This window comes from Dermacentor silvarum, chromosome 4 (genome assembly GCF_013339745.2).
Source record: "Dermacentor silvarum isolate Dsil-2018 chromosome 4, BIME_Dsil_1.4, whole genome shotgun sequence".
NCBI classification, from domain to species: domain Eukaryota; kingdom Metazoa; phylum Arthropoda; class Arachnida; order Ixodida; family Ixodidae; genus Dermacentor; species Dermacentor silvarum.
The window spans coordinates 135892108-135918221 of record NC_051157.2 but is presented as its reverse complement, the minus strand read 5'-3'; the positions used below and the strand labels follow the sequence as shown (position 1 = coordinate 135918221).

At 46.1% G+C, this 26114-nt stretch overlaps 2 protein-coding genes across 2 annotated transcripts in view; one reads left to right on the top strand and one right to left on the bottom strand.

The window, feature by feature from the left end:
• Positions 1–26114, top strand: part of LOC119448918 (MAM and LDL-receptor class A domain-containing protein 2) — a 666053-nt gene that overhangs the window by 311433 nt on the left and 328506 nt on the right. The window lies entirely within an intron of this gene.
• The window catches only part of LOC119450647 (MAM and LDL-receptor class A domain-containing protein 1), a 464623-nt gene that overhangs the window by 148488 nt on the left and 290021 nt on the right, over positions 1–26114 (bottom strand). The window lies entirely within an intron of this gene.

Sequence of the window (26114 nt, the reverse complement as noted above, 5' to 3'; positions counted from 1 at the left end):
ATGAAGCTCCTGGCATAAAGCCATGAAATCGATCCTAAAGAGCACATAGAGGGCCTTTTTACTGTGACTGTGCTTTTAGCTTATACGTATATTGCTTTTCTGAGAACCTGAGTTGTTGCTTCCAGCAATACGAATAGCTATGGCTGTATATTTCAGTATGTTGCGGCGTGGTCGCTAAAGATTGATGCTTACTATGATGTGTTAGATGCGAAAACTTTATTTCGCAAATGAAAAAACTCAGTCTGCTTTCGCACGTGCTAAGACCACAATGAGTGTCTTAATGTTTGGCTGAATGCTGAGAGTAGCGAAGTAAATTTTATTTTTCTATTCAGCCTGTCCCTGCTATAATCAGGAACCTTCACAGCAGGTGTCAATAAGGCATATACATTTGTCATACTGCAATACAACTGCGCAGACTATAATTAACGAAAGACATAGTCACCCACTAACCACGGTGTGTACAAACTTCTAAGCTTATGTTCATAGCTGCGAAAAGCACGAGCTTCGCGATAAATGCTAATAAATTATTATCGTTTAAGTACTCTGTTTCGCTCTTTTATTAAATATCATCATCATCATCAGACTATATTTTATGTCCACTGCAGGACGCAGGCCTCTCCCTGCGATCTCCAATTACCCCTGTCTTGCGCTAGCGTATTCCAACTTGCGCCTGCAAATTTCCTAACTTCATCATCCCATCTGGTTTTCTGCCGACCTCGACTGCGCTTCCCTTCTCTTGGTATCCATTTTGTAACCCTAATGGTCCACCGGTTATCCATCCTACGCATTACATGGCCTGCCCAGCTCCATTTCTTGCGCTTAATGTCAACCAGAATATCGGCTATCCCCGTTTGTTCTCTGATCCACACCGCTCTCTTCCTGTCTCTTAACGTTAGTCCTAAGATCTTTCGTTCCATCGCTCTTTGTGCGGTCCTTAACTTGTTCTAGAGCTTCTTTGTTAGCCTCCAAGTTTCTGCCCCATATGTTAGCACCAGTAGAATGCTATGATTATACACGTTTCTTTTCCGCGACAGTGGTAAGCTCCCAGTCAGGATTTGGCAATGCCTGCCGTATGCACTTCAACCCAATTTTATTCTGTAAATTTCTTTCTCGTGATCAGGGTCCCCTGTGAGTAGTTGACCTAGGTAAACGTACTCCTTTACAGACTCTAGAGGCTCACTGGTGATCCTAAATTCTTGTTCCCTTGCCAGGCTATTGAACATTATCTTTGTCTTCTGCATATTCATCTTCAACCCAATTCTTACACTTTCTCGATTAAGGTCCTCAATCATTTGCTGTAATTCGTCTCCATTGTTGCTGAATAGGACAATGTCATCTGCAAACCGCAGGTTACTGAGATATTCGCCATTGATCCTTACTCCTAAGCCTTCCCAGTCTAAGAGCTTGAATACTTCTTCTAAGCATGCAGTGAATAGCATTGGAGAGATTGTGTCTTCTTGCCTGACCCCTTTCTTGATAGGTAACTCTACTTTTCTTGTGGAGAATCAAGGTAGCTGTGGAATCTTTGTAGATGTTTGCTAAGATATTTATCTTAGCAAACATAGTGCTTATGTTACAGCTTGACATATTAACCGAATTCAATACCCAAGGGCAGCACAGCGCTATAAGGTCCTTCAAATGTACTCAATGTGTTGTAGACGCAAGTTCGCGCTTCCATCGAATTAGGTCGGGGCACATGGTCAATCACTAACGCGCATAGTTTTTCTCGGCAGCAGGGTGACATAATCACTCATCTATCGCATCGTTTCAATCAAACTTAGCTCAGAGAAGAAGGAAAAGCGGCAGTCAAATATAGTTCTGGCCTTGTACAGCATCGCAATAATTCTACGTTCAGCGTTGACAAAAAGGCAAATAGTTTTAACCCCGGAAGGACATTTGCAACATTTTCTAACGGTTACAAAAAAAAACGGTAATATTTGAATGTCTGCAAGCTGCGATAAACATTTATGCGTTTGTTGAATCTTGTTTCAGGAACAACAATGGCACACAGCTATTGCAGAATCCTAGATGATTAGACTGATTAGCCGTGTTCGAACAAGGAACTTCGCTGGAACCAACGTTCTCACAATGAGACGTGTTTTCATCCGTGCAGACACTGTTTTCCTTAGCGCTGCTGATGTACTGGGGAAAGAGGAGAATAAGCTTGTGGGAATAGTACTGTAAGGGAAGTCAATGTGTTTACTTTTTATATTCCTTCCCCTCTTTTCTTTAAGACGTTCATTTTCTTCACTATACGCTAAAAACAAACTTATTGTTCTATATCTATCTCTTTCCCCTTCCCCTCCCCATCCCATTGAGGGTGGCAAAGAGCGTGCTACGCCTACACAAAACTGCTGCTAAAAGAAAGCCGTTGCTTCCTTGACGAAGACAAGTTCTAGGGACTAAACGTCGGCTTAGGCTGCATTCCATTCCAGGCTGCAAGCACTGTTAATGATGTCTTGCTTCCATCTTCGCGCGTACTTGTTTCTAGTTTGAACGAACCGTGATATTGTTTCACAACAGCGAGCGAATCCAGACTTTCCAATGAATGCGCCGCTGTTTCCACGAGCACTCACCTTTACGACTATTGCGTGCGTTGGTGAGTGGTGAGTTCTCGACTTCGCCTACCGCTTTGCGGCGCCATCCCGTCGTGCCACGGTTCAGAGGGCCGTCGGAGATCCAGCCGCACAGGCCTTCGCTGAAGTCGCAATTGCCGCAGTTGCGCTCGTCGTCGCCGTTTTCGCAGTCGGTCACGAAGTCACACACGCGCTCTATCGTCACAGTCTGGTTGCCACAATCAAACCTTTCTGTCGAGCGTGCTACGTGATGGAAGAGGCAGAGCAAAAAAAAAAAAAACAATCATTGCAGGGCTGCATAATTTTCAAGAAAAGTAAGTGTTCAAGCTTCGTCTGAGAAGTATTGAAGACGAATAAAGTTTTGTAAAGTGAACCCATGTTTGAAGCGCCGGAACTACAGGTTAGTATTTATAATTTTATTTTGGTCGCACAGCGATTGAAATAGAAAGAAAGCTCATGGAGACAGCAAATGTTAGGTTCAACATAGAGCAAAAAAGTAACTACCCGCGTAATTTTTATAGTGTGCGTCGCTAAAGCGTCAATAATGCCTTAATAACTGGGCAAAAACGTCGACGGATGCCTGGTAGCAAGGAGTTGTTTCGCCTTTTTTTATTTATCTAATGATTGCTTCCTACTTTTTTACGTTATTTCAAGAGCTGCTGCCAACTATGTAACGTACACTGAAACGGTTACAAATTCTAGGTTTGAACTCATAAAATTATTATATACAACAACAAATAAGACGAAAAAATTGTGCCACAAGGTTATCTCTGCAGAGAATTAGTCATAAATGATATTACAGAGAAATGAATGCATGTAGGCTAAGGTACAGGAATGCATATAAACAATGAAGTTACAGAATTAACAAAGCAATACTCGGAAAACAAGGGAGATAAATACGTAGAAAGTACTCATTATCTTGGATAGGTGAAAAAATAAGCTATATCTAACATTTTATACATTTGTTCTAAGCTCCTGCACGGTGGCTATAGGTAACATTTCATATATTTGTTCTCACGTACTGCACGGTAGATTTCCATAAACCATACGATTTGCGTATAATGCTTTGGTGACGTACGCTGTGCGTATCATTGCATTTCTTGTTTTTCCCAAGCACTATTGTCCAGTTTACAATAGAGAGCCTCCCTCTCTCCTTGTTTCTAGAGCTGAGAGCGCCATAAAAAACGAAGGAGATGAAATATTTTAAACAAAAATTAAACAGTGAAAACTTGGTTAATTTATTTGGATAGAGTGATAGAAAGTGCAACACACTGCCATTGGTCTACAGAACAAACACCACTTGTGTTCTAAGACGACTCATTTCATTGCCCACTCGCCCCTCCATCGCAGAAATAGTTAATTTGCACTTGGTCGGTATTTTTGCGTCTGCCTTGCTCACTTTTCTCAATGAATTGATTAAACCGCTGACCCACAGCCTCAGTCACTGACCAACTGTTTTGCTAAATCACTTAATAGTCACTCTTAATCGCTATTTACCGATCTCCCATCTTCTTGTCTAGAAACGTTTTTCTGGACATGAGGGTTAAACGAAATTATTGTAAGTTTAGCGCTGCTGACCCAGAGTTTCAATTTCTAATAGCGACTTTGTTTATTCAGAAAATTGCAACATCATGCAACAAACGTTGTGTTAGAAAGATATCTGTAGTTAATATGTACCACAATATGCATTGGTGTTACAGTTTCCCAAATGCGTCCTCCTAGCTGTTCTGGACCATCCTAATTAGAACACCAATGAATGTTTACAGCAGGTTTTGGGGAAACCTCTAAAGTCGTCTTATTTGATAAGATCTCTGTTAATCAAACATAGCTACACTAATGATCACCTTTTCATTTCGCAATTGCAGTATCTGCCCGAATGTGAATAATTAACAAGGCTTATAACAGAAAGCTCCTCACAATTGACTTTATATGAGGATGCAGTTACATCAAAAAAATTGTCACAGTTTCACCCGAAAGGCGAAGCACCAATTGCGATAGCAAATTAGTAGAGCTATACGTTGTATAAACTTGGACATGCAGGAGCACCAGCAACGCGCAGAACTGTTGTCGACGCAATCGGCGTTTTGCCCGCGTTCGCACCGAACGCGCGCGGCGTTTTTATATAAATACGTATTTGGTGCCGCAGCTAAACGTCGCCTCCCCTCACTCCTTCCCTCCCTCCCTCCCGTCCCCCCACAGCCTCTCGCGCGACCAAAGAAGTCGCGTTTGATCTCTATCTATGGAAAGTAGGAAAGAGACGCTTAATTCTGCAGCCCTTCAGAGCACGGCGCAGAACGTGCGTTTGCTCTCCGACGTGCGTTCGCTCCCCGTGAAAGCGCGCGTCCCTCGCACCCTTTCACTCGCACATACAGCGTCCGGAGCGCGGCGACGCTTTCATCGCCGTTGACGTCATACGGAACCTCACGGCGACGGCGACGGCAACGGCAACGGCGACGACGACGGCAACGGCAACGGCGACGACGACGGCAACGGCGACGATGACGGCAACGACGACGGCGACGCCGACGGCAGAAATCTGCTTTGGAGTGTCCATATAATTGCTATCGCAATAAAATTTACGGTGCTAGCCGGAAATTCCTCAGGAATCACAACTCGCCAGCTCTGACCCCGAGGTGCAGCTAGCACTTTTGGTTCACGTAAGGTAGGCGGCAGAGGCCAGTGGAGCCCTGGACTTGGGGCCCCACCCATCGAGCTCATAACTTTTCACCCCAACCCCTTTTCAATAAAATTATTCCGCCTCTTCCTCCTCCCTCAGTGGAATGTGATGTCAGCCCTATCGTCCGCCATCCGCGCACTCACTATAAGGCCCTCGAAAGCCGCAAATACACATATTCTTGATAAGTGGTAAAGGTCTGTGATTACACTGTGGAATGCGACCGCATTAAACATTAAACAAACTTTTACTACTTCGTGCTACCGGATCCGCATAGATCACAGAGTGGTATGATGATTCTTTTCCAATGTACGATGGCCGTCTTTGTTACGTAGGCACAATACCTTCGCATGTCCTTTCAATTATTATTATACCAAGCCCATTGTCTTCTTATGACAATGAGAGCATTCAACTGCGCTTAAAGTGCGAGCAGTTGCATTGAAAGTGCTGCCGCCTTCTTTTTTAGTTTTGGAAGCTTTTCTGGAAATGTTGGCAAGACACGTGAGCAAGAAAGTTCGTAAAAAGAGGAAATTTATTTAGTCATATACAATCGGTGTGCTTCTATTGGGCTACCTTTACTGCGATAAGAACTATGCGGACACTCCCGGCGAATTATACTGACACTACAAAGGCACCTGTGGGTGCGAGGAAAAGCGCGCAACCGGAGGCCGAGAAGGTTGGTCGCTGATCGTGCACAACCTTCCGTACCCCCGCTATCGGAGGTCCCACTATCAAGTATGCGCTAGGAAACGAGAAGGTCTCCTCCTATGTCATGGCTACGCATGGCTGTCCACGGGAGAAAGTGTATCGCCGGCCCGCGCGCCGTACGTTGGAGCTAATCTGTTGCTGGTGTAAAAGGCCAGAGTGAGCCAAGATGGCTGGTGCCCTCGTGCACGCTGTGTCTTTGCGCGCCTAGAGTTGGACATCGCCTAATCTCACGTTTTGGTGACGCAGTGAAGCATGTGCCAGCAGGAAGCGATAGCTTCTCGGTGCCGCGGCTCTTCATCACGTCACAGCTGTGATGGCGAGGGCTCGCAGTTATCGAGTAAGAACTGACCATGCTTGCCCGCGCGCGCATGATAGAATGCTCTGTAAATTACTCAGCGAATATTTAGTATAATCTTACAGCCGCAATAATTACTCACGTTATTTCGTAATAGGAGTCTGAAAATTTGCTATCGCTATTGATATTTCGCTCGTCGGGTAAAACTGCGACTTTTCTTTCATCTTGTTCTTTTGGTCAAATTAATTATTATAGCGTTCTTACAAATGTATTTTGGTCTAACTCTGACCCTATGTGCTAAGCTGGTTTACAGAAAACGCACGGATGCTGGTCAACGAAAACGAAGTCTACTTGCAATGTATAGATGCACAATAGAGTAAATTTCAACGTTATGTATTATTTATAGACTGTCTAAGTTCATGTTTTGGAGATGATCGCGAGGTCCCAGTGATACTCGGTCACTGTGGAAACATTAGGTTTACCAGAAAACGCAAGACAGGGCCACATGTGACCGGTTCTTGTCGTTTTCGTTGGCTTCGCTTGCATACTTCCCACTGAAAAGACACAAATACTTTTTCCTACTCACTTCCTTGATTACATTCCTCCCTGATCAGCACATCGTCGATGGCAACGAAGCCGTCTCCGTTCGTTCCAGAAACAGCACTAATGGTACTGTCCTGTTAGGAAAAAAATATATCCAATAGAGAATGGCAGTTGCAATTAATTAGTAGTCCTATCAAAGGTTAGGTAAAAGAAAAAAACAGTATTTTTGTACTTCACCCAAGTGCTTAAGGAGCTAAGCTGCGACACTTATCAGCTCTAATAGCTAATATGTCACGTGTTATCATTTGTGGTTGTTACTTTAACTTCGTTTCTGGGTTGTATTTTGCAAACACACACACACACGCACACACACATACACACACACATCATGATCATCGTCAGCCCAAATTTTTGTTCACAGCGGGACGAAGGCCTCTCCCTGCGACCTCGAATTACCCCTGTATGGCGCTAGCTGATTCCAAGTTACACCTGCAAATTACCTAACTTCATCACCCATTTAGTTTTCGGCTGTCCTCCACTGCGCTTCCCTTCTCTTAGTACCCGTTCTGTAACTCCAACGGTCCACCGGCATTTCCATGCTGCGCATTACATGGCCTGCCCAGCTTCATTTTTTTCTCTTAATGTCCATTTCGAATAACGGCCATCTCCGTTTTCCTCTGATCAACAACGCTTGTCTTCCTGTCTCTTAACGTTACGCCTAACATTTTACAGCGTAAGCTGTTATGGGCTAATTCCAATAATCGTTTCTGGTCGCGATGATGCCGCCGCCACCCCCGGCCGCGTAACCGCTATCGCCGGAAATGCAAAAAAAAGTACCCGCTTTCCGCCGGGACCTAGCCCAGGCCCGCTGCGTCGGAGTCGGATACTTTACTACTGAGCCACGCAAGCGCTTGCTATCAGGCACAAGAAAAATTCCCTTTATAGGTGCCCTGTAGGCACGCGCAGATGCATACGACCCGAGCCTCCGCCACTATGGTGGCGTCATCTAGTTAACGTGCCTGCAACCGCCGCGTGCGACGAGATGCGATTAATACGAGGCGCGCTATCAATGCTATCCCTATGTTAGATTTGCACCACGTATTCTGGGTACCTCTTCGGTACACGTTATGGCTTCTCCTCGCAAGGCACAAACCGCTGCTGAAGAAGCAAATCGTAGAGCTACGTGCGTGGCTACAACCAGGCATCATCGGGCTCAGTAGACTGCGGTGCAGAGAGCATTTCAAGCGGCAGCTCGTCATCGACGCCGACGCCAGGGGGACAGTTCAGGTCGTTCTCGTCAAAATCAAGGCGAAGACACTTTGCCTCGAAGACTCTGTTGTGCGTGCTGCCGAAATTGGAGCTACTCTTACGCCGCTCAACCAGCTTATGCTGTGACTGTGCCGCGCAGGTCTGTACTTTTATTTCTCTTGAGCGGCGATGGCGGTCATCCCGATGAAAGACACACGCAGACGCACTTTATTTTGATCGGCTGTCCTCATCGGAGGCATATATTCGCGTGGAAGACTACCGCCCCCTCAGGGAATCGGAGGAAACGAGACATGCTCGACGGGACCACCTCCCAGCGTAATATCGACACGTGCAACGGGACCGTTACCCGGATGAAAGTTGACACGCCTGACGGGACCACCACGCCGGGAGAGCAGAAGGAAACTATGCACGCTATGCACTGTTGCGCCGCTGAACCAGCTTACGCTGTGACTGTGCTGCGTGCGCCGCACAGGCCTCTCACTTTTTTTTTTTTCGTTCCATCGCTCTTTGTGCGGTCCTTAACTTGTTCTCGAGCTTCTTGGTTAACCTGCAAGTTTGAACCCCATATGTTACCGCCGGAAGAATGCAATGATTTTATCACTTTTCTTTTCAACTACAGTGGTAAGCTCCGAGCCAGGATTTGGCACTACCTGCTGTATTCACTACAACAAAATTTTATTCTTCTGTAAATTTCCTTCTCGTGATCAGGGTCCCCTGTGAGTAAATGACCTAGATAAACATACTCATTTAGAGACCCTAGATGCTGACTGGTGATCCTGAATTCTTGTTCCCTTGTCAGGCTATTGAACATTGTCTTCTGCATAGTAACCTTCAACCCTACTCTTACAGTTTCTCGGTTATGGTCCTCTATCGTTTGTTGTAATTGTTCCCCATTGTTGCTGATTAGGACAATGTCATCTGCAAACCGAAGATTGCTGAGATATTCGCCGTTGATCCTCACTTCTAAGCATTCCCAGTCTAAGAGCTTGAATACTTCTTCTAAGCATACTGTGACTAGCACTGGAGAGATAGTCTCCTTGCCCGACCCCTTTCTTTATAGGTAACTTTACAGTTTTCTTCTGGAGAACCAATGTGGCTGTGGAATCTTTGTAGATATTTCCAGAGATATTCACGTATGCCTCATGTTCTCCTTTAATACTTAAGACTGCTGGTATTTATACTGAATCAGATGCTTTTTCATAAACTATGAAAGCCATATAGAGAGGTTGACTGTACTCCGCAGATTTGTCGATTACCTGATTGATGACAAGGATATGATCCATCGTAAAATATCCCTTCCTGAAGCCAGCCTGTTCTCTTGTTTGACTGAATTCAAGTGCTGCCCTGATTTTCTTGGAAATTAACTAGATGAATATGTTATACAGGACGGCAAGCAAGCTAATGAACCTATGATTTTTCAATGCCCTTACGTCTCCCGTCTTATGGGTTAGTTTAATGTGGGAATTCTTCCATTTCGGTGGTACACTTGAAGTCCTGGGGCATTGCGTATAAGGGGCCGCAAGCTTTTCAAGCTTGATATTTCCTCCATCTTTTATTAAATCGACTATTATTCCACCTTCTCCAGCCGCTTTTCCACGGGTTATGTCTTGCAAGGAGCTCCTAACTTCATCGCTATTTATAGAAGGAGCCTCTGTATCCTGTTCATCACTGCTTCGAATGAAAGTAGCTTCGGTGCTCTGGTAGCTGTACAGGTCAGTATAGAATTCTTTCGCTGCTTTTACTATGTAATCGAAATTGCTGAGCATATTACCCTGCTTATCTTTCAGTTCATACATTTGACCTTGTCCTATGCCAAGTTTTTTTCTCACTGATTTCATGCTTCGTCCACGTTTTACTGCTTCCTCAATCTTTTCCACTGTATAATTTCGGATGTCCCTTACTTTCTTCCTGTTGATCAGTGTCGACAGTTCAGCGAATTCCATTGATCTCTCGAGTTTGACACTTTCATGTTTTTCCGTTTGTTTATTAGGTGCTTTGTACTTGGGAAAGCTTACCTACTGGTTGCCTTGGTGCCTTACCTACCACTTCAATTGCTGCTGCTGAGATCCGCGTAGTTACGGTTTCATTCATTACCTCTATGTTGTCTTCATCTTTCTGTTCTACAGCTGCATATTTGTTTGCGAGCACCAGCCTGAATTCGTCTGCTTTTACCCTTAGTGCCTCTAGGTTGGCCTGTCTCTTCTGACTAATTTTACTCTTTCTGTCTTCAACTTGAGAGAAATCCTAGACCTCATTCACCTAGGGTCCCTGCAATTTACCTTACCTAACACTCCTACATCATGCACTATGCTAGGATTGGCAGAGGATAGGACATCTATTTCATTTCTTGTTTCTCCATTAGGGATTTTCCAGGTCCAGTTCATGTTGCTATGCTTCCTGAAGAAGGTATTCATTATTCGTAACCTATTCCTTTCTGCGAATTCTACCAACATCTTTCCTCTAATGTTCCTGGAATCGATGCTGTAGTTGCCATTTGCTTTTTCACCAGCATATGCTTTCGCCCTACTTCTACGTTGAAATCGCCCATGACTACAGTATACTGAGTATGCACCTTACTCATCGCTATTTCAACATCTTCATGAAATATACATACACAAATACATACGTGCATACATTATGTGCTAGTTAAAAGAAGCCAGCAGCACCCCTCTGAAAAATCTCGTGTTATGTCCGTGCAAGCTGTCTTTCCCCAAAACTGTGGCCCTCCTGCCTACCCACTTCCACTACCGAGTATGAAGCAATCATATTAATATATTTGATGTCCTTCGTAGGGGAGCCTACAACTTCTCATGAGCACAGCATGTGCAATCTCGTAAACTAAAGGGACCTCTATAAGAGTCTTTTCTACCTTACAACAAAAATATCCTCTTTGAATCCACGCGCAAGTCAATTAGGACCACCTTCAATGTGTCGTGTGGCAGCTCCTTGCGCGCTCCTGGCGTGGCCTGAGTTATAGGACGGGAGGTCTCTATTGCATTATTCACCGAAACACATCCTGTCTCCAGAGAGCTATGACCGAGGACGTAATTTGCGAGATATGTGATCCTAATGTGCCAGATTTTCATCCTGTGACTGCCATAGGCCCTAGTCTAAAGTTTGCTTATCCCAAGTTCTGTATGGATTTATCTAGCGGTACTTCATTATACTATTTTAATAATATTTCTTCACATTCATGCTTGCTGATACAATTGACGTACGTAAAATTAGGATAATAAAGAGGCTACCAATTGAAACCGCGCGGCACAGGAGGCCTGCTTACTTTACGACGCATGGATATAAGCTTTCTTATCTTTCATAGTACGGTTTGTGCACAAGACCGCAGACGGGGGTAGCCGATATTCTAGTTCGCATTAATAAAACAATAAAATGCAGCTGGACAGGTCATGTATTGCGTAGGGCCGATAACGTGTGGTCTGTTAGATTTACTGAATGGACACATATAAGGAATCGCTGTCGAGGACGCCAAATATTCAGGGGCTATGATGAAATTGGGAAACTTGCGTGCATAATATTGGGTTAGCTCGCGCTTGACAACGGTACTTGGAGATCGCTTGGAGAGGCCTTCATTTTAGTTCTTTTTTTTTACCCTCATAGCCTCTTGACATTTCAGACAGGGTGGGCACCACGGCCAAACACCGCCAATGTACATAACTATAAATATGGCACAAAGTATTTTTTTGTTTTTGATCGCCGTGCAAAATATAAAGAAACACGATTCCAATACAAATGCGCTGCAACATGAATAATGATAACACTATAATAAGACACCAGTAATGAACACAATATTAGTAGAATTATAACGCACTAATAATAGTAACAATCTTACAAGTGAAAAGTTACCTTAACTTATTCAGGTGCAATGAGGTTAAGTTAAAGCATGTTGAATATAACACTGGTATGTGATAACTGCAATCCTATGTGCCAGTTGATTCCACTCAGTGCAAGCTTTAGGATGACGTTGGAAAGGTTGCAGTTTTGCCGCGAGCAGCAAAAACTAATGGGCTTGGTCAAGGCTATGTGATATGAATGGCGGTGGAGCTACAAATTGCAGCCTTGTCCTGCAGTGGACATGAAAAAAGGTGAAAGCTCGCACTAGGCCGCGCAATGGCTCAAAACGCAGAGAAGCTAGCCGACTGATTGCCTCTCTTGGTTGTAGCTAGGTTGAACTTGGCTATGCCGAGGTTTAAACTTTGTAACAAGCCCGCACATCATAAACAGACAGAGTACTCTTCACGTTGCCATTACTAACTTCTTCTTTATTCTTCTCCACCACCTCACCCGTTTACTACAAATTCTGTCTTCCTTCTTCTTCAACTGCTTTAGCGCGCTTCACTCCCCCCGCCATTGTTTTCATCCCTCCTGGGATGGTATTTAAGAACGTTTGCTACAGAGGCTCATTCAACGGTGCCATTGGGGCCTACAAACCAGACAGTCTTTAATATTCCCTGTTCGCTTGCAGTTTTAACATAGAATGGCCCTCTGTGATTTGAGCATGAGTTCTACAGCTCTTTTCTCACTAGCACCAAGTCTCCAACCTCTATTCTTGGTCTCTCAGTGTTCTGTTACTTGTCAAAGTTCCTTTTCATTCTTTCATAGTACTTAACTTCGCTCTCTTCGTTTCTTCTCTCTTTCGTCAGTTGCAGCGCTGCTTGCATTCCTAGAGACGTGTTGGATGGTAAACAGGTTGGGTTCCCAGTAGCAGCAAAGAGCGGTGCGCATCCCAGAGCTGTTGTATAGGAGCGGTTATGATGAGCTACGGCCGCTTCAAGGCAGCACTTCCATCAACTTGGGAAGTCTGGATACACATTTATGTACTGTTTGATGTCACGAATAGATCGCTCAGCTAGCCCATTAGCTGCTGGTTGATACGGTGCTGTGAACCTGAGCGTAACTCCACGTCGCTGGGCTCATTCCTTAAGGTGCACGGCTCCGCAAGGCAGGTCCAATGTCTGAGACTAATGCTTCAACATTGTCAAACATCTTTCGGCTTAGAAAGTAAATCGCATGATTGGCGTCTTCCTTCCCCGGTTTTGCTCAAAATCCTGGTGCACTCATCCACACATAACAGGAATGCTTGCATTTTCTTCACACCTTCAGATTTATTTGGAGTTCCGCGAAGTCCATGTGAATAACCTCAAAGAGTACGCTCGAGTGCGACGGTAATGCCATCTGTTGAGTTGGGGTGCTATGCAGGATGCGTCGAGTTTCTCGTTTGCACGAGTTGTACCCAAGTTTGCTCGATGGTAGTCAGTGAACGGAGATAGCATGGAACGTGCAAAAATAGCAGGCAAAAAGAAATGTCGAGATAAAGCCGCGTATGAGAACATCAACGCACCCTGCGCGGCACAGTGCTTCCGCGCTTCAAGCACGGAAGCGGAAGACTGCGCGACAAAACGCGCCAGCGCGGCCTATTGTTATCAACGTATTATCACAATTTAGCAATACCGTCACTGTCTCGCTGTCTATTTGCAGACTTGCCGTGAGCCGCTTGCCACGCCTTTCTGGAGCGCGTCAAGAGCGTGCCTCCTCTTCCGGGCATTATCTTTCTATCCTCAGTCGAATGCGAACATGGCACATGCGGTGCATTCTTGCACCTACACTTCCCTCAATCGAATACTTTACAGTAGAACAAATAAAATAACGAACATTTTATTTCTGAAGATATTGGTTTGTCCTTTTGAATGCTATAAATTTGCGATCAGAAACGGAGATCGAGTGAATTATTAAATTTTGCACTTTTTTGCCGCGAGTGCGACAGTGAGGCGAAAGCTTACAAGCGGATACATTCTAGAGGGTCGCACGTACGAGGGAGTTCATACGGGGAGCCGTCGCCACGGGCGCTGCAGTGCTATGTTCGATAAAGTCACTCATGACAATGATCTGTCCATTCCCAGTCTATTAGGGGAATGGCAACGCAGCGCTGCGGCATGGCTGTTCACCGCAGGTGTTTCACTGAGGCGGATATTAAGGCCGCCGCTTTACCAACTGAAACGACACTCTAGCCGTAGAAACGGAAGCCACGACTGCCCCAGCAAAATGGCTGTGCGGTATTCTAGGCTCCGTAGTGACGCAGCACAGTGAAAATGCACCAGTTTATCTGCGTGCACGAAGCCTCCGGGATGGACTGTGAAATAGAGCGTGCTGCCCAGCAACACAATGCATCGCTTGTCATCGCTTGCCCAGTGAAGGTGCCTCCGTGCGCATGTACGCCGAATTTGAGTATGTTGTTCATTCCAACGTGCTTTCCGATTGTCTCTGCTGCTGAGCTAACAGCGCTGAAGTGGATGACGCTGGCCATGATGATGAGTATATACAGAAGAAGAAGAGGAAGGGGTAATATAAGGCTCACAATACACATGTAATGCGTAGGATGGATAACCGGTGGACCATTAGGGTTACAGAATGGATACCAAGAGAAGGGAAGCGCAGTCTAGGTCGGCAGAAAACCAGATGGGATGATGAAGTTAGGAAATTTGCAGGCGCAAGTTGGAATACGCTAGCGCAAGACAGGGGTAATTGGAGATCGCAGGGAGAGGCCCTCGTCCTGCAGTGGACATAAAATATAGGCTGATGATATATATATGCCCTTTCCTGCGGTTGTTAGAAATCGTCACTCGGCGCTAACCAGTATGAAGGTACATAACAAGGTAAAACCAAATAAAGCATAGTTTTCTGACCCTTGCATGCGTGCTTTCCAGCATTTCTGAGTGCTCACACGGTAAGTGCCCGTCAAACGACTTCTGCGCTAACCGACGCTCACTTCGTCTCTCAGCCTTACTTTAGCGCGAGAAATGAGCGATCTGTTGAAAGCCCAGTGCGAACACCAGGCGCACACCAATCTGTGCTCGGAAATGCTAGCGCAAGCACGTAGCGAGCCGCGCCAATCCAATCCAGTGGAAAAAGGGCGAAGGCGAGCGTCTCCTCGTGGTATAACGCGAAACGTATTAAACTACGAATTAGTCTAATACACATTCAGTGTACATCTTGTAAACTCTAAAATGCTTAGAACCCACGTTACATGTGACTTATATTATTGTACTAAATGAATTTATTTTATAACTTTCTGTGACTGTAGGGCACTCGGTGGAACGACAAACAAGTGAAAGAAGGGACGACTATGCACCGACCGTATGATCACGTGAGCCCCAGTTTGTCGACCGCCCCTATGGCAACGCCCAAAGGATGATAGCCACCCAGAGTTAACCTAGATAAACCAATGAAACTGGAGGCGTGCCGATGGACAAACTTTGTCTTGTCACCATTAGTTCTTTCATCTTGGGGAATCGCCAGAGCTCGTGAAGATCCCGAGTTTCGCTAAACTCGGCGCATCCTGCATAGCGTCCCTGGCTGTGTAGCGAGTCAGGCGAAGGCTCTCGTCTGCGGAGACAGCGTGGCGGGAAAATTATGCTTTCGGAGCACACATCGTTGTGATTAGGCTGCAGAGGAAGAGTTCGTGCGATCGCTTCGGTTCTCTCCGGCTTCAAGCGCTGTGCGTCCACCGTGTCCCAGGGCCAGGCCAGGTCCGGGGGCGTCATCGGAGTACTGGGGCACCTGCAAGCACCTAGGGCTCCAACCGGATTGGTCCCATTGTAGTGGTCACATTGTACAGGAAAACTCAGAATGGACGCCAGGCTGCCTTCCGGTGCCACAGGTGCGCAGTTTTTGCAGTTACATGGTACCGCTGCACTCTACAGGCAAAGAGGAGAAGAAAGTTACTTCGCCAACACGGACCGCCTCAGCCGTCCGAACATCCACCTCTTTAGGCGGCAAGTGATTTGGCTCACATACTGCGTGAGCAATAGCGTAGACGTGTGGCTGTTGAAAGAGATGACCAGCGACGCTTTTCCTTTATCGAAGCACGCCACCGCCAACTGGAAGAAGTACGCCCGTGAGGTCATGATGGACGAGCTGCTGGCGCGACTTCCACTCGTGGGCCCCGGCAAGATAGTGAGAATTGAGGTGTGCCTTCTTTGCGTCAAGCAAAAGTAAAATCGAGGCCGCCTGATGAAGGGCGACAACCTTCCACCGAGCCGCCAAAATTACGGCGATGTTAAAGGATCGTGCACCATGGCCCTTCGGCATGGTCTGCGCTAACACAGGAGGGCTGCGACTTTTCAAGGTCGACCAACGAGACGCATTCATTATGGCAGCCAGTGTTCAACCGGGGCTCATTATTCGCAGTGACGAATGGGCCGCATAGAACTGTATTCGAAATTTAGTGGATGCTAACGAGGCGAGCTTAAATCTGCACTGGGAGACAGTCAACCACAGCGTGAAGTTTGTGGGCCCCATCACGGGCGTTCAAACGCAGAAAACAGATTTTTATTGTCAAAAAGCGAATCGGCCACCTGGTCAGTGGTGGTTACAGGGTAACTGCACCGCTGCTGGAGTTCTTCCTGGCATAGATGTGGTGGTAGTCAATTAACGGACACATACGCTGCAAAGACCGTTTCTTGCGTTTGTTAGAAGCCACGGATCGCTCGGGCTATCCAGTATAAAGACTCTTTCCTGCGGTTGTTAGAAGCCATCGCTCGGTGCTAGCCAGTATGAAGGTGCATCACAAAGTAAAAGAAAATTAAGAGTAGTTTTCTGACCCTTGTATGATGGCTTTCCGGCATTCGGTAGTGCTTACAAGGTAAGCGCCTAGCTAACCACTTCTGTGCTAGCCGACGCTCATTCGTATCGCAGCCTTACTTTAGCGCGAGCAACTAGAGATCCGTTCAAAGCCCAATGTGAAGACCAGGTGCACACCAATCTGTGCTCAGAAATCGGAGCGCAAGCACGTAGCGAGCCGCATCAATTCAATTCAGAGGTAAGAAAATGAGCAACGAGTGATCAGTTGAAAGCCTAGTGCGAAAACCAAGCGCACACTGATCTGTGCTCGGAAATGCTAGCTCAAGCACGTAGAGCCGCGCCAATCCAATTCAGATGAAGGGAGAGGAGCGCGAGCGCCCCTCGTGATTTAGCGCGAAACGTATTAAACGGCATATTAGTCTAAACCACATTGAGTGCACATCTTGCAAACTTTAAAATGCTTGTAACTCAGACTAATGTAAGTGATATTATAGTACTAAATAGATTTATTTTATAAGTTGCTTGTGCCTGTAATGCACTCGGTGGAACGACAAACAAGTGACAGACGACACGACAATGCACTGATCATATTATCACGTGAGCCCCAGTTTGTCGACCGCCCATATGGCAACGCCCAAAAGATGATAACCACCCAGAGTGAATCTATATAAACCAATGAAACTGCAGGCGTGCCGATGCACAAACATTGTCTTGTTACCATTAGTTCTTTCATCTTGGGGCGTTGCCAGAGCTCGTGAAGATCCCGAGTTTCGCGAAACTCGGCGCGTCCTGCATAGCACCCCAGTAGTTGGTAGGCTACCTCGCAATCACTCGTCCAACAAAATAGTGCGTGTTTTTCTGTTAGTCTAGTCAGACACCTAGTTTTGACAGCATAGCCTTGGGTAAATGATCTAAAATATCCTGCCAACCCCAAGAACACGCGTAGTCAGTGAACATGAAAAGGTTTCACGAGTTTTGCAATGTGTGCCACCGATTCTTCCTTTGTGTTCTTTGTAGTGCCATCCAGTACTCTGCCTAAGAAAGTCACCTTGTTCTTCAAAAATTTGCTATTCCTAATATTGACCTTTATGTTGGCTTTTGACATGTGCCAGGTGTTGCTCATAGAGAGGCTAGCTTTTAGAATACACAATAACATCGTCTACGCAGACATTGCAGAAGCGGCCAATGAACGGATCCAAAAACATATATCATCTTCTGAAACCAGCTGGGCAAGCTCTTCCATCCCAAAGGGCAGGCGGTTGTATTCATAGATGTCGAACAGGAGTTATGAACGCCGTATACTACTTCATATTCCCTCGAAGTTGTACTTGCCAAAAGCCTTTACAAAGGTAAAACCAAGTACATTCACCTGTGTCATCAATAATTCCATCTATTCCTGGCATAGGGAACGGAATCACCTGTGTCTGGTTGTTAATTGCTCTGTAGTTTGTGCAGAGTCGGAGGCTTCCATCTTCCTTGGGTGCTATTGCTATCGGCGATGCATATAGTGATATGGACAAAGGATAATACCTGCGTCGAACATCTTCGCAAGCTCTTCTTTAAGCCATGCTTTCTTATCTCTGGTGAGGCTATAAGGTTTCTTCCGTACTACATTTTTGTCGTGTAATATAAACGAAACTTCAAACTTCGTAGTACCTGAAGGATAGCCTCCGCAGCAATATAATTCAGGATATATTACAGGGATGTGATCTCCTTACTTCACAACGCGAATTTCTTTTCATTTTCTAACAGGTTGCGTCTCATGTCCATCTTTGTTCATAGAAACAGTGCCATCCCAGTGTATATTATGCTTGAGCAACTTCATGTCCATACGGGAGAGTAGAAAATGATACTCAATGCCTCCTATAACCAGTGCCAGTGTTTCTGCAGTTCGTGACTGGTACTTAAGCTTTAGGCACATCCATTCGCAGTGTTCCTTCTCACGTCCGTCGTAGCCTCGCACAACCGCTGTTTTTCTAGCAAATACGTTCTCTGCATTTGTTCTGCTTTATTTTATAACTGATACCGAAGATCCACTGTCTACAAGAGTTGCATTGTCTCACCATCCACTTCGAATTGTATATCCAATAAACAAGATGACACAAGCTAGACGGTCTCATTTGCTGTAGAGGCATCTTTAGAATTCCGCTCTGCTTCTTCTTGGTCTTCATCTTTTAACTCTGGGTTTTTGTACGGGAGTTATAGGTTATGCGATGGTCTCGCCAAAGTTAGACCTGACACCGTCCAACACCGACAGACACTTCTCATGTAAGCGAATAACGGCTTGGCGTCCCTGAAAAGTCTTGTCTAGTCTTGTAGCTTCGCTCAGTCCAACAATGCGGAAATAGTTTTAGCTGCTCTAAGAGCACTTCGAACGTTTTCGGACCTTGTGCTAGAACCTGTCGTTGCAAATCTCTAGGTAAGCCGTGGATGATAAGCGCAAGAAGCGATGCCAGCGACAGTCCAGGTTCACCGAGGCGAAGAAGTCGCTGTTTCTCCAGAAAATACTCAATTGGCGTGGTGGACTTGAAACGGTAAAATAGTGCCTCGTGCCACCGGTCAACCGGATTCTTACGGAAAGTCAGAAGGAAACTCTCGGAAAGCTATATATGACAGCTTGCTCATCTACCTTATAAGAAGCGAAACCATTAACCTAATATAGGCACCTTCCTGAAAAAACCACTGGTGTTGCCTTTTAACACATGCACAATTTTTTTATATATAATAAACGTCTTTCTCTTTTTCTCTCTCCTTCATTTAGGCCTAGGTTGAGGCTCTCGTTGCGAAAGTCGCTACTTTTGCCACTTTGTTGCAAACCCGCTAAGGAATGGTGGCATGCTGATCACTAGGACTTCATCAGACAGCCATCCATTGTTTTTTGCAGGTTGTTCATAGAAAGTTATCCACCCTTCTGGACTGTCGGACGAGCCGTCGAACAATTCAGACGTACTATTTGTGATTAATGGCTTGCCCGCTTGGTTAAAGCAGAAGCCAGAGCCTCAATAATAGCGCTGTGCTGCGAAATTTGCTGTTGTTGAATTGATATTGCTCGAAGAACTGTCGGTTGATCGTGAGATGAAGCTTCCCGGAACATGAAAGTTCTTTCTAGCGGTGTCAACACCAGCTTGTTGAGCAGATGGAGTGGAATATTTGCTTTCACTGACTGTTGCTCCAAAAGTTCCTCTGAAGACACTCAGGCTTCATCCAGAACGAGATTCAGAAGCTCACCTGTAGTGACGTGTTCGGGAAAGTCAGTGGTGGCTTCGTTCTCGGCTTGACTTTTCTTGAATATCACAGAGTTGCTGCAGTTCACCACACATAACGCCAGCCACATATTGGTCCTCGTCGTCGAGTGCGCCCAATTATGTAACGAGCCCGCACATAATAAACAGACCGAATACTCTTCACGTCGCCATTACGAGCTTCTTCATAATTCTCCTGCGCCACCTGGCCCCTTTACTACAAATTCTGTCTTTGTTCTTTTTCAACTGCTTCAGCATGCTTCAAACTTGGTTTTAGCTAGGTCTATACTCGTGTCGTGTACGTCCTCTGTGCTAGTACTGGAAAGACTGCGGTAGTACTGTAAATGTGCGCGGCGGTAGCGCGACGGTGCGGGGAAGTATGACGTCGTACCAGCTGTGGCGGCGGCGATAGCGCGGTGGTGGCGTGATGGCGCGGCGCACCTTTCCAGTACTGACACAGATGACGTACACGAGTATAGACCTAGCTACAACCAAGTATGAACCTCGACATAGCCAAGTTCAACTTAGCTACAACCAAGCGACGCAATCAATCGGCCAGCTTCACTGTGTCTTGAGCTTTGCGCGGCCTAGTGCAAGCTATTGCGTTTTTTAAAGACGATAGTCTTTCTTGGGAAACTTAAACGCTGAAACTTTGGTCTGTCTGTCTGTCTGTCTGTCTGTCTGTCTATCTGTCTGTCACCCGATTCAGCCACTCGGCCAAAGTTGGACCACTTGCTTACCGCCCACACTACTTAAACTGGTACGGCTGTTCATACTTGTGAACGTTGTCGATCACAAAGTAAATATTACGCATATCTGAGGCGCAACATCACTAGGTAAGTATTAGGAGGTGTGTTCCTTTAATAGAAAATACATAGATACGTAACTCTAAAGACCCTAGTTTCTTAAGCTGCGCTGAAAATGCCAGGCTATGCGCGCCGACGAAAGACGTTCCCCGACTGTGCGCCGACGAGCGCCCTCTGCCATGGAGGAAGGAAACCCTCTGCACAAGCTCATGTTTCCCGATGTATTGCCAGATGGCGTCCATGTCTCACGCAGCGCCTCCTCAATTTTATCAATGCCAGCCAGATGCGGCCGATTCAACATAAAGGAAGCGCTGTCTGAGGCAGGGCAAAACATAAATGGCCGCTTGATGAAATAATGCGGTAAAATGAAATCTGTTCAAACAAACCTTAATGCCAGGACGGAAATGGTACGAGAACAGCATCACGGGTGGCCGCGGTTCAGACCAGCACTCATGTAGTACGGCCGGCAGAAGACTATCGTCTTTCGACGACATTTGCAGCGAAGCACGCAGATACGCGGCAAATTTTTCTCTCCTCGCTCAGCACGCCGGGGAGAGAATAGAGACCGGGGGAGCTGGCGAGAAAGAGAGCGCGTGCGCCGCCCTGCCCTCCTGGGTGTCTCCGCCCTCCAGGTTGCCATGGCTACGGCGCGGCAGTTTCTTGATACGAACCACGCATTACGGTAGGCTTAAACAGATTCGCTGTTGAAACTTGAGTGATGATGATGATGACAATGATGTTGATGTAACATCATTGCGTAACTATTTACGGTTATCTATCCGTGAGCGCTTAAAAGAGCGTCCTCCTTTTCTGCCGTGTATTCTGCGAAGGTAGTTAAATGTTTGCCCCAATCGCTGGAAATATCTATCCAACTAGATCCGGTTTTGCAATACCAGGAATTATGAGCATTTTTTGTATTACGCTTTAATAGTCATTTATATTATATCTTTTACGTAAATCTAAAATTCGCGACCACCCCGAATACCAGAATTAAGTCAGATTTCTCTATGAGTGGTTATGTTGTGCAAAACAATTATAAAACATTTTCGTTTTACGTGAAGCCTCTTTGGCTACATCGACATAACTTTCTATATACCTTTTCACAAACCGACGTTTGAGCAGCGCCATTGGCCGACACGGGCGACGTCTGGCATCAGAATATATTATGCCGCCATTTTGGACTGTGAGTCTTGCGAGAACAGGGCGGCCGCACTTCGGTTGTGTGATCTTCGCCGCGCATTTCGATTGTTTTCTCCCGCTTCGCTTGTCTTGTGCCGCTTGACTTGTTACATGTTTCACGTGCTCGCGTGAGCGCTCAGTGTAGTGTGCCATGGCAACAGCAAGCCCAGCCAGTGGATGTGGTGTTTCGTCGTCGGTAGCGGCGGCAGCCGCGTCTGCTTCGTCGAGACCTGGCGTGCTAATCAGCGGTATATTTCATTGTAACATATTGCTGGCACATGTGACCGTATCGTCGATTAAATTTGATCACCATTTTGTTTCCCGGTTGAGGGTTGCCTCGTTTAGCGAAAGCAGGCGCGTACGTAGCTGTCGGGCAATGCTTAGAACCAGGCGCCGGCAGGTCGACGACGCGTATTAGTGGTTGGTAGATATGCGGTGGTTACTCCACCATGTCACCAGCAAAGGTGTGCCACAAGGCGGAGTGTTAAGCCCCACGCTCTTCAACGTAGCACTGCTAGGCCTTGTTGGATCATTGCCAAGGACGGTTCATATATCCATCTATGCAGATGATATCTGCATCTGGGCAGCCGGAGTAACTCGTCCGCAGATACGAGCGAGACTGCAGAAGGCGGTCACACAAACGTCGTCCTATCTGCGTATGAAAGGCCTAGAATTATCCTCCGAAAAGTGCCGATTAGTCGCATTTACGCGCAAAACAATGACTCCATATGTTATACGCATAAATGGACAAGGAATTGCTTACGAAACAAAACACCGTTTCCTTGGAGTCATCATCGATCGTGATTTGTCTTGGACGCCACATATTTCATATATGAAAAAGAGGTTGACTGCAATAGCACATGTATTCAAATTTGTCGGCGGAAAGTCTTGGGGTGCGTCTGTGCAATCGATGCTACAGCTGTACCATGCATTATTTATGGGCTTCCTAAGTTACAGCCTGCCCGTGCTGGGAAGCACCAGTAAAACGAACCTTCGAACACTCCAGAGTATGCAAGCCCAAGTTCTACGGACGTGCCTCGGCCTCCCTAAGTGTGCATCCACAGCGGCCACAATCGCCATAGCATGTGACCACCCTGTATCAACATACTTTGCAGTCGACGCTCTAAGAGTGCACATTCGACATGTCGCAAGGACGCCCTTTCACCATCTTGCTTGCCTGCCAACAACTAGGCCGCATACGAGTTTTAGCCGTCTCCTGACTATACACGGAGCATCGCTACCATCGAATTACGCCCCTGCAGCATGGCCTTCGTTACCATTGTGGTCTCTGCATTCACCTCGAATATGCCTCAGCATTCCAGGCGTGAATAAGAAGGCACAAATGCCGTCAGCAGCATTGAAGCAGGCAGCATTATTGCTACTACGTGAAGTCCACAGTGACCGCTTACATGTTTACACAGATGGGTCGGTCATGCACTCCAGTTCAGCAGCTGCAGCATTTGTCCCAGCAAAATCTACAGTAATAAAATTCCGGACATCGCACTTGACATCGACGACGGCTGTCGAACTTACAGCTCTGTGTGCAGCAATGAAATTTATTGAACAGGAACCGCCCCAGAAATGGTCTATCTTCTGCGATTCCAAGGCCACCCTCCAGAGTTTGCTCTCTGCACTACGCCGTGGACCCCACGAACGACTTGTCGCGGACACACGCGAAATTTACCATCAGGCAGTTGACAAAGGACATAACATTTTCTTTCAATGGCTGCCAAGTCACTGTGGTATCTTTGGAAACGAGCAAGCGGACGCAGCCGCTCGATCTTCACATACCAGTACCGATTGCGTCGCTATTCCTATGTCCAGAACAGACGCAGCAAGAAAGCTCCGTGCGCTTGCTCGCGAGCTTACGTTAGCCCACTGGAATTCAACGGACTTTAATAACCAGCGCCTCTGTTACCTGGATCCTGATCTGAAGTTCCGCCTTCCACATGGCTTACCACGACGGGAGGTAACTCTCATTTGTCGCCTAAGACTTGGAGTAGCATTCACCAACGCGTACTCCTACCTGATGGGAATGGCCACAAGTCCAGATTGTGAAACTTGCGGGTGCAAAGAGACGATAGCACATCTTCTGTGTGATTGTAGTCGTTTTAGTGCACAAAGGAAAGTCCTCAGAACCACGCTCGACAAGATAGACAGCCGTCCCCTTACGGAAGCCAGAATTCTTGGTCCATGGTCCCAGCCGACGTCGGAACGAACTGCTTTAAAAGCGCTAGTACGCTTTTTGAAAGAAACAGGACTTCATGAAAAACTATAGAATTGTGCGGACAGACGTGTTTTTTTTTCTTTTTTGTTTTTGTTTTCTTCCTTTTTAATCTTCTCTGGTTTTCTCATCTTTACTGCCCTTACCCCATCCCCCCGTGCAGAGTAGCCAACCGGACACTTAACCTGGTTAACCTCTCTGCCTTTCGCCTCTTATTTTCCTTCCTCCTACTCCATACGCTTCCGACGCAACTGAACAGCTCAATCATGCAAAATTTATTGGATCTTGTGCGGTGCAGGGTGCTTATAACCAAATGTCAAGGCATAAGCGTGGCGATCGAGCAGCGCGGTACCTGCAGCGAACCGACGCGCGACAGTGATCACAGATGCCATCGCAACTGATACAGCCCAGGTGCTAGATTTTTATTTTTAGTATTTAGTATTTATTTATTTATACATACTGTCAATCCCAATAGGGATTATAACAGGACTTGTTATAAAGATATATTTGTTTACCTATTTTTACGTTTGTTTACCTGGAATGGCTTTTCTTTCGAATGTCTGAGTTTGGAACAAGCTTAGCTCACGGTGAACCTTAACGTAGATCGTGCGCGAAGTTTGTATTGAAGATATCGCGTACGGCAAGAATTGTTCGTGTGCGCTATCTCTGAAGCGAAATAAGCCAATATTGCAGTGTTAGGGCCATCTCTGCTCTTTCTCTTGTTTGCCTCACACCGTCTCACTGTGCTATGTTCATAATAAAGTAATGTCGAGTCTTAACAATTGTCGAATAAATACATATGCATATGACTGTAAGCCACTACTGACCGTGAGTGAAAATTAAGAGCTTAGTGGTCAGCGAAGCGGTCACCGCACGCACGTATTTCACTTGATCGACTGTGCGAATAATTTATTTTTTTCATTACTGTTATTCTTGCAAGCATGATGCTATTGTCCGCGTACCCATGCGATTACCGTTTTTTACGTTCTTACTTGCGCGGGCTCATTTAGCGCGTTTCTACACCACGTACAGTTAGCGCATTACGGTTCCCGAACTCTAGCACTGGCGCTAGGCCACGCTGATGAGGTTGACACGTTCGTTTTTGCATTCTCTTGCTGCCCAAGCACATAGACAACGCTCAAAGATGGGTGAGCTCGATGCAGCACCACACTGTTGAAGTTAATTACCTTTATGGGCAGGGCCGCGCAGGGTGCGCGTGAAAGCAGAGACAATGTTTTGGTGGACACAGGGTCTGCATACATCTTCCATAGGACACGATTTTTACAGATCGTTGCGAAGTGTATTTACCGAGTAGTTCTCTCGCAGAGTGCTCCAATTTGTCTTATAACGGTGTCACACGGCCACTTTTGATAGCGCTCCAGACCGATCTGGATCGGAATGTTTGACCGCGATTGGCTCCCTTCCGCAGATTGAGCAAAGAACCCAATCGCGACCAAGAAATTCAACCCATATCGGGCTCATCACGATCAAAAGTGCGCCGTGTGACCCCCTTATTAGGCACTGGAATGAAGTCGTGTTTGAACGAATAACAAATGTAGCCTCTGCCACTACATACGAGAAAATATTGCATCGAAGAGCTGATAATTCTCGCAACCTATTGAGAAATGTGCCGAAAAGAGTTTACCAAAATGCATTATTTTACTGATGTGTGCATTGGTTCACATTAGACTGAAATGCCAAGTGCTCAGGTGATGCAGGAAACCGGCGAAGCCTGAACATACCACATCGCGGCAGAGGTCTCGCGGAGTGCTGTGTTGTGGACACACTTAGTCCCTAAAATCGTTATTTTCCGCTGGTTGTTTGTGCACCCATAAACTGCACAGTGCTTGCCTGTAGCCTTTTGATGAGTATATATGCCATTATTTACGAGCGTAAGTCATTCGTGACAAAAATAAACGGAAACACCGAAGGAAAGCTACCACTCCGCAATGCAAGCGCAAGGCAAGCTCACAGTCCAGACCGAACAGGCAACACTGACGCAT